This window comes from Symsagittifera roscoffensis, chromosome 1 (assembly GCF_963678635.1).
Source record: "Symsagittifera roscoffensis chromosome 1, txSymRosc1.1, whole genome shotgun sequence".
Lineage (NCBI taxonomy): Eukaryota > Metazoa > Xenacoelomorpha > Acoela > Convolutidae > Symsagittifera > Symsagittifera roscoffensis.
This window is the reverse complement of record NC_087062.1, coordinates 34190810-34200192: the sequence shown is the minus strand read 5'-3', so window position 1 is coordinate 34200192 and position 9383 is coordinate 34190810. Positions and strand designations below refer to the sequence as shown.

The 9383-nt window shown below is 39.7% G+C and overlaps 1 long non-coding RNA gene across 1 annotated transcript; it reads left to right on the top strand.

Moving 5' to 3' along the window:
* Nucleotides 1-2243: 2243 nt before the first annotated feature.
* Nucleotides 2244-5149, top strand: LOC134856687 (uncharacterized). The gene is made up of 3 exons (XR_010164836.1): nucleotides 2244-4642; nucleotides 4725-4803; nucleotides 4868-5149. It is a non-coding gene; the product is annotated as an uncharacterized LOC134856687 (long non-coding RNA).
* The last annotated feature ends 4234 nt before the right edge of the window (nucleotides 5150-9383 follow it).

The window sequence follows — 9383 nt, the reverse complement described above, 5'->3', positions numbered from 1 at the left end:
CAACCACTTCCGAACTAAAGTTAACCGGTTCTACTTGTTACAGTAGTGCAGTTACGATGTAACACACTAACTTAGCGCTTTTTTCCGTTTCAAAAAATATCGATATCTCAAAAATCGCGACTTGTGGGGGGATCAAAATATCGCTATTTTGACCCTAAAAACCGGTCTGTTTTCGTTGTTTTTCACTGAAAAACGATATGTGACTATTAATATAGGCTATATGAATAATAATATTAGTAATACTATACCCCTCCGGGTTTGTTTAATCTCCGAATTAAGGTGCTTAACTCGGATATTCGCAGTTCGGTGAAGGGTCACTACAGTGCAGCACTGTCGAGCCCCCCACAGATTACTATCCTACTTTTTGTACCAAAAGGGATACAAAACTTGTTAACGATACCCAACAGTCGATTGTAGTTGTCGTTGAGCCTCTTCCTGTTGTTCCCTGTACTGCTTGCCGGATCGGTCTTCACCCCGGACCCTTCCGAATTGAGCGCAAATCAGCTGACCCTTCCGGATTGGGCGCAATTTATCATTAACGTGCTTAAATGCTCAAATAACCCTACAGTACAAGCCTCACAAACGGGCCACAAAAATGATCGTGACGATCCTGACTGATATAAATGCCTGTAACAACAATATATCTATCAACAACAAACGGGGGGGTTGAATCACATCTTGTCTGGGGGAATGATTTCTACTGATTTTTTACTTTTTTACTGTTTTTGGTTTTTTCGGTTATTTTTTTATGTTTTTTGTTTTTCTTGGGTACTATACTACTTTTTGTTTGGTTTTGCTTATATCTTTAAGTGTTTTTGGTCACAAACCACTCAGGGGACGAGGGGACGGCCGATCCCCCCACCCTTCCTGGTTTGTGAATTTTCGGTCTTAACTAGGTTAAAAAACTATTCACGGCAATCCGGAAGGCCTCCGCGTTCCGAACTACCCTTCCGCCCCGGCGGTTTAGGCCTAATAAGGGCGTTAATGTGAGCATCCGCTCGGCGCGGAATGCTCGTTAACGGTTCCGCCGGTCATGATGTTAAAAAAGAATAACACCCAGGAGCGCCATAAAAACATACATGTAACATTCGCCCGGAAGATACATATCGACGGATAACAAAACTAAGTCTTAAGACGACTGGCTAGCGTCTAAACAGAGCTTTGCATGTTTTTCACCGTCTCTACCAAGCCAGTACTTTTCGGTGGTCTTTCTTACATCAGGCTGACAAAAACGTTACTGTTCTCCGGCTTCGACCAGAACGCTCAAATTAACTGAATTACATGCAAAGTTAGTGAGCTCATGGCTGGGTCTCAGTATCCCCAGACCACGAGGTCACTCCTAAAAACAGGGCTACTACTTATCATATTACTATTGTTTTTGTTCAGTAGATAAAAATCATCATCTCCATCGAAGACGGATCAACCCTTTCCCCCCTACTTCTAGCTCCTCATTCTTGTCAAAACGAATTAAGATCTTAATTAAATTCAAGTCAGGACATGACGGATGCTAAAATTCAATATAAGTTCATAAAAGTCCACGTCCCGAGACCCTTCCGGATTCTTGAATCCGGTGAATCAAGCTTCTTAATATCCAGTTCACAATAACTCGGAAGGCTGGGTTTTACCCTTCACCGTTACTCGCAACGGCCTTGCAACTATTGTAACAGCACAATAGTTGCAACTCGGAACGTCCTCTGCTGTTCGGTAGTTCGTTGTTGTTTTTTAGTCTCGATTTCGTACTGTTCGTAATCGCAGATAAAGTTGTTCTGTTCTTTCTGCTATTTTTTGCTAAAATGGCCGTCTCTGACGTTTCTCAGAAATATGACGTCATAATTCGAATTTTTAAAAACTAGAATTCCAGAATCTTCTAGCCTTCACCGTTTGGCTAATCGTTCAAATAACGTCCTTATCCGTTCTAAATCGCCAATTCGGAAGGCTTGCTGCTAAAATACCGAATTCTGCAGAGACTGCATTTTGGCCATTCTGGTCGAATGTCACATAGGTTTCGGGACTGGAACTTTTAGCCTTTTATATAAACTTTTAGCTTCTTGTCATGTCCTGAATTGAATTTAATTAACAACTGGATTCATTTTGATAAGGATGAGAAGCTAGGAGTTGGGGGAAAGGGTTGATCCATCTTCGATGGAGATGATGATTTTTATCTACTGAACAAAAACAATAGTAATATGATAAGTAGTAGCCCTGTTTTTAGGAGTGACCTCGTGGTCTGGGGATACAGAGACCCAGCCATGAGCTCACTATTTTTGCATGTAATTCAGTTAATTTGAGCGTTCTGGTCGAAGCCGGAGAGCAGTAACGTTTTTGTCGACCCGATGTAAGAAAGACCACCGAAAAGTACTGGCTTAGTAGAGACGGTGAAAAACATGCAAAGCTCTGTTTAGACGCTAGCCAGTCGTCTTAGGACTTAGTTTTGTTATCCGTCGATATGTATCTTCCGGGCGAATGTTACACTTTGTCTGGGATTCACCATGTTTCTGCGAAACTTGGTAAAGTCTCAAAGTGTTTTCATTATTTGAAGCGTAATGTTCCTTTTAACTCACCTGTTAAAACTAAGCTTCAAATTTGAATTTCTTGTGTGAGGTCCATTTTACTTAATAACTCTTGTATTTGGTACCCAAATTTATCAAAGCTACGTGATTTGGAAAAATTCCAGAAAAAGGCAGTAAAGTTGATAATTGGTTCCACTAATTATACTGACAGTCTTGTGATGTTAAACATACTGCCTATTTGCTATCAAATTATTTTTACTGATTGTCTTCTCTTCTTCAAACTGTTACATAACTGTTACGACTTCGATATTAACGACTATGTTACTGTTAGTGAATCGAGACCGGGTAACAGATCCAGTCAGAGAATGGTATTCTATGTACCTCTTACCCGCAAATTCTGTTCCCTTGGGAGCTTTTTCCAAAGAACAATTCATAGCGTCAATAGTGTTTAAGCAAAAATCGACATCGACTCTACTCTTCAATTTTCTTAAACAGCAACTTCAATCAACCTTCAATCTCGACAATCCATGCACTTTCTTCATCAAATGCCGTTGCAACCCATGTCGTTCCTGAACATTAACAATTTAACTCAAAGCTTGAATTACGCAAACTCAAAGTTTCACTTTTATATGTAGTATCATTCACTAATAAAGTTCATTTTTTCTTCTTCTCTCTTCAGAAGGCACGTTTGAACCCTCTGAGCACGTTATCGAGAGAATAGAGAAGAGGGTCAGAAAATTAAGTAAAATTTAGAAAATTTCAATTTACGAGCTAGAATTTCGGTGAAAGACCGAAATCGCCATGTTGGACAAAAAGAATAACGCAAGCAAAGAACATCCGAACACGACACGAGGGACAGTCAATTGAGATTTTGCAAAAAAGAAGCTTCCAGACGCGACACGCTCGTGGGATACTTTCGTTATTTCCCGAATTGTGTGGAGCCGGAAGGTTAAGTGGCAGATTTGTGACCGATCCGAACCTCAAAGAAACCAGAATTAGAAAGAACAACGACGTTATCTCTCGGGAATTTCTGAGTTGGAGGATGAGTGCCCGTTGACTTCTTAACAGCTTATTACTCGTTTTATTACTCTAAGTCCCTGAACGGTTGTTTTCTATTGTTTTTTTTTAGACCACGAGTAGTCCAGGGCGAGGAAAGAGTCAATCAAGCTCATGGATCCGATGAGGGCTATTCTCATGCGTGAAGGACCGAATGCGCGAAAAAACTCGTGAGCGAATGACCGAAAATAAAATTAGCCAAAAGTCAAATTTTAAAAAGAAGCAATTGCCATTCAATTAAATGAAGCTATGTTTCGCTTCTTTAATAACGAAACTGTTGAAATATAAAATTTGTTCCAATTCGGCGGCGTCAAAGACAATTTGGAAATTTTCCATATTTCTGCTGTTCTTTTATCCGGCCAATATCAATATTCTAGTACCTGGAAATGTTTACTATCTTTGCAGTTTTTAGATTACTGAAATCTGATTTGCTGATTGGCTAAGAAACTATAATAATGGATTTTTAGTACCATTTTTAGCTGCAACTGCATTGTCTGGGGATCGGAGATTATTTGTGGTTATTATATATGTGGTTATTATTTGCATGTAATCGAAAGCTAAGTAAGAATCGTTCGGCTGATGGCCTAAAAGTCGTAACACGTTCGTTGACCCTTACACAACAAAAGTTCCACTGGCTAGGTCGAGAAAGTGAAAAACACGTTGAGTTAAGCTATCTGACGTCAGCCAGTCGTCAAAAAAGAACTTTTTCTCTTTTCTGTCGTTGTGTAGGTTTTGGGCGAATATTACATGTTCCATCGCTGAAAAAATTTTTGCAACAAATTGCTTCTGGTATTTTTTAAAATATTTTCGGCTCAATTAGTGTCTTCTCATGTATTGTGGGCTGAGTGGTTGCTCGGATATTATAAAAAGCTTATTTGATGCTGGTTGTTGGTTTTCTCGATAGTTCTGCAATTGATATTTTTTTAAAAAATGTTTTATTTATTTCAATGATTTTTTTCTTAGTTATTTTCAGCTCTTTTTCTGTTCGATAGCTTGCAATGCTATGCTTGCATTTTGTAACAGGTGATAGGAATCTTCACTTCGCTTCTGTGTCGACCGAACTATATATGATAAAGGTATGTTTTTACCGGCTTGTTTTTCTGATGAAGGCTGTTTTTCACAGAAGGCTGTTGATATGTGTTATCTATTTGATTTCAGAGATCTGAATATACAAGCTTTTGGAAATTCACCATCCCATAGAATGCATTTTCAGAAGCAACTTAATTTCATCTCAAGGGTGATGCTTTGATATTTAACAAAAAAAAAGAAAATTAAAATTCAAGATGACACACTACTTTTAGTTGCACATGACGCCAACCAGTAGTGGTGGACTAGAAGAATTGTCATGGTTCAAGCAAACACAACCCCGGAACAGAAATCCCGTGACAGACAAATATTTTGTGGGATTTTTTAAACCGCTCATGTTTTTTGTTCTCAAATTGGCTTAAAGATTGTTAATCTAATATTTGTTAGTCGCAAATATTGGGGCACCTTTACAGCTTTTTGGTAGCATTTGCTTTTTGATGGAAAGTGATTTTCCAACTCAAAGAATCTCGCAATTTTTTTATACATAATTTTATACATAAAGCTTATTTTATACATAATTTGGCTTAATGCTTTCCAATTTAGTATTTGCACAATTGTGTCTTTTTGTAATTGGAGCTACTTTTGCTGCATCGAATTGGCAATATAATGTAGCTGCGTTATTGGTGGCTAGTTTTTGGGACTTTGAAGCATCCATGGCTGAGTGGTTAGTGCGTGAGATTCAAATTTGCTAGGTCATAGAGTCGAATCCGACATGAAGCCGAGTTTTTGCTAATTCGTGGCTTATTTCTACTTTTTTTTGTTTTATTTGATAGAGCTGGTTTTTGGTCGCGCTCTAGCAAGTGTTTGCGAAGCCCAGCTTGGCTTCTGTCTTAAATCTGAAGTTGACTTCTCAATCAAAGTTTTAAAACTCGGCAAAGGCTACAGTTTTTGTTAGCCCGGTGTCGGGTTATGCTCGTCTGTCGCCAGCTCTATAAACTTCGCGGCATCAACGAGTAGTTGAAAAGAAGTTCAGTGGTTTCTTCTTTGGAGCATTTAAGTATTGATAGGCGTATTTGGCGAGGGGAAGGGGATGATTGTGGAAAAAACTGTTAGTGTAATAGTAACGGAGATTAAAAAAACAGAAGTTAAAGGAGTGGTTGTTTTTATCGTTGTTTCAATCTTTTATGGGTCTAACAAGGGCTTTTTAAGTTTCTTTGTTTTGACGCCAGGTTGAAACTACTATGGTTGTCAGGACTCTGCGCCTGGCCTTGTCAGCGGACTTTTTGCAGTGTTTAGAGTCAGCTCAAGTTACACCCAGAAATTATGGGCTTTTGCTCAGCGGGATATGCTCATTGTTCGAAATTACTTTAGGTGCTTTATTAAAGTCTGTTTGGTAAGACGAAAAAAGATATACTGATCCTTCAGAGGGCAAAATTTAATTTTTGAGAAGTAAAAATGTGTTATAGATTTTTTTACGTAGCCATTTATTGAGTTTGATGCTTTTCGATATCAGTTCTCCGGAGAAAGAATTGAAATCGTCCGCATATGAGGTGTGCTGTTCATTCTCTGCGGTTATAGGGGCAATATTCTATGGGGGATGACTATTCGCAAAAGCAATTGGTGGCTTGACGCCCATTTAAATAATTTCTAAGGTAGCGCCATCAGGTGTCTTGAGAGAGGTCTGTCATAAACGTGTATGCCAGGTCACAGCATATCGAAAGCTTTTGAAAGGTCTGGTGTAGCAAGGATTGCGTGAGGGGGCATTTCTGATTAAAACGTCTGTAACTTGAAGGTCAAGGGTTGACAGTTCATTGATGGTGGAGTGAAAAGAGCGAAAATTGTGCTGGGCTATAAAGTGATTTAGGCTTGTATGATGTTGACAGCTTTAAGTATATCCGGTTTGGCAAGGGTTTTATTTTCAAGTTTTAGTTTATAATTATTCGAGGGATTATGTTCTCAGACAGCAAGTAATTAAAAAGAAAAGTTAAATAGAGCAAGATTAGAGGACCGAGGTCCTTGAGTGAATATGACATCAGTCATCTGGGAAAAGTGGTTGGGAAGGTTGCTGTCAGCGATGGCTTGTTTAGTCTTTTGTGAAGAAAAATTAGGAACGTAGAAAGAGGGAGCTTGGATCTTTTGCGTCTCTTTGTACGACACTGATGGACTTCGAGTCCAATCAAATTGGCTGCTTACCTTCCACAGGCCTGAATCCGTCTAGAATTTTCTGGCGCCAGTGCGATGATCACAATTTGGGACGAATTGACGCCATTTATTTTCTTTGTCTTTTGCTGTATGTTCTAAAAGTCTTCCATTGAGTTAGTATGCTTGTTACAGTCTGTGCGATGGTGAGAAACGGTTTAAAAAATTTTCTGACGCGAGAATGGAAGATTACTCAGAGAGAGCGAGAGAGCGAGAGCGAGAGAGAGAGAGAGAGAGAGAGAGAGAGAGAGAGAGAGAGAGGGAGAGGAGAGGAGATAGAGTCGAATCCTAGATTTGCTAGGTCATAGAGTCGAATCCGACATGAAGCCGAGTTTTTGCTAATTCGTGGCTTATTTCTACTTTTTTTTGTTTTATTTGATAGAGCTGGTTTTTGGTCGCGCTCTAGCAAGTGTTTGCGAAGCCCAGCTTGGCTTCTGTCTTAAATCTGAAGTTGACTTCTCAATCAAAGTTTTAAAACTCGGCAAAGGCTACAGTTTTTGTTAGCCCGGTGTCGGGTTATGCTCGTCTGTCGCCAGCTCTATAAACTTCGCGGCATCAACGAGTAGTTGAAAAGAAGTTCAGTGGTTTCTTCTTTGGAGCATTTAAGTATTGATAGGCGTATTTGGCGAGGGGAAGGGGATGATTGTGGAAAAAACTGTTAGTGTAATAGTAACGGAGATTAAAAAAACAGAAGTTAAAGGAGTGGTTGTTTTTATCGTTGTTTCAATCTTTTATGGGTCTAACAAGGGCTTTTTAAGTTTCTTTGTTTTGACGCCAGGTTGAAACTACTAAGGTTGTCAGGACTCTGCGCCTGGCCTTGTCAGCGGACTTTTTGCAGTGTTTAGAGTCAGCTCAAGTTACACCCAGAAATTATGGGCTTTTGCTCAGCGGGATATGCTCATTGTTCGAAATTACTTTAGGTGCTTTATTAAAGTCTGTTTGGTAAGACGAAAAAAGATATACTGATCCTTCAGAGGGCAAAATTTAATTTTTGAGAAGTAAAAATGTGTTATAGATTTTTTTACGTAGCCATTTATTGAGTTTGATGCTTTTCGATATCAGTTCTCCGGAGAAAGAATTGAAATCGTCCGCATATGAGGTGTGCTGTTCATTCTCTGCGGTTATAGGGGCAATATTCTATGGGGGATGACTATTCGCAAAAGCAATTGGTGGCTTGACGCCCATTTAAATAATTTCTAAGGTAGCGCCATCAGGTGTCTTGAGAGAGGTCTGTCATAAACGTGTATGCCAGGTCACAGCATATCGAAAGCCTTTGAAAGGTCTGGTGTAGCAAGGATTGCGTGAGGGGGCATTTCTGATTAAAACGTCTGTAACTTGAAGGTCAAGGGTTGACAGTTCATTGATGGTGGAGTGAAAAGAGCGAAAATTGTGCTGGGCTATAAAGTGATTTAGGCTTGTATGATGTTGACAGCTTTAAGTATATCCGGTTTGGCAAGGGTTTTATTTTCAAGTTTTAGTTTATAATTATTCGAGGGATTATGTTCTCAGACAGCAAGTAATTAAAAAGAAAAGTTAAATAGAGCAAGATTAGAGGACCGAGGTCCTTGAGTGAATATGACATCAGTCATCTGGGAAAAGTGGTTGGGAAGGTTGCTGTCAGCGATGGCTTGTTTAGTCTTTTGTGAAAAAAAATTAGGAACGTAGAAAGAGGGAGCTTGGATCTTTTGCGTCTCTTTGTACGACACTGATGGACTTCGAGTCCAATCAAATTGGCTGCTTACCTTCCACAGGCCTGAATCCGTCTAGAATTTTCTGGCGCCAGTGCGATGATCACAATTTGGGACGAATTGACGCCATTTATTTTCTTTGTCTTTTGCTGTATGTTCTAAAAGTCTTCCATTGAGTTAGTATGCTTGTTACAGTCTGTGCGATGGTGAGAAACGGTTTAAAAAATTTTCTGACGCGAGAATGGAAGATTACTCAGAGAGAGCGAGAGAGCGAGAGCGAGAGCGAGAGAGAGGGAGAGGAGAGGAGAGGAGAGGAGAGGAGAGGAGATAGAGTCGAATCCTAGATTTGCTAGGTCATAGAGTCGAATCCGACATGAAGCCGAGTTTTTGCTAATTCGTGGCTTATTTCTACTTTTTTTTTGTTTTATTTGATAGAGCTGGTTTTTGGTCGTGCTCTAGCAAGTGTTTGCGAAGCCCAGCTTGGCTTCTGTCTTAAATCTGAAGTTGACTTCTCAATCAAAGTTTTAAAACTCGGCAAAGGCTACAGTTTTTGTTAGCCCGGTGTCGGGTTATGCTCGTCTGTCGCCAGCTCTATAAACTTCGCGGCATCAACGAGTTGTTGAAAAGAAGTTCAGTGGTTTCTTCTTTGGAGCATTTAAGTATTGATAGGCGTATTTGGCGAGGGGAAGGGGATGATTGTGGAAAAAACTGTTAGTGTAATAGTAACGGAGATTAAAAAAACTGAGAAGTTAAAGGAGTGGTTGTTTTTATCGTTGTTTCAATCTTTTATGGGTCTAACAAGGGCTTTTTAAGTTTCTTTGTTTTGACGCCAGGTTGAAACTACTAAGGTTGTCAGGACTCTGCGCCTGGCCTTGTCAGCGGACTTTTTGCAGTGTTTAGAGTC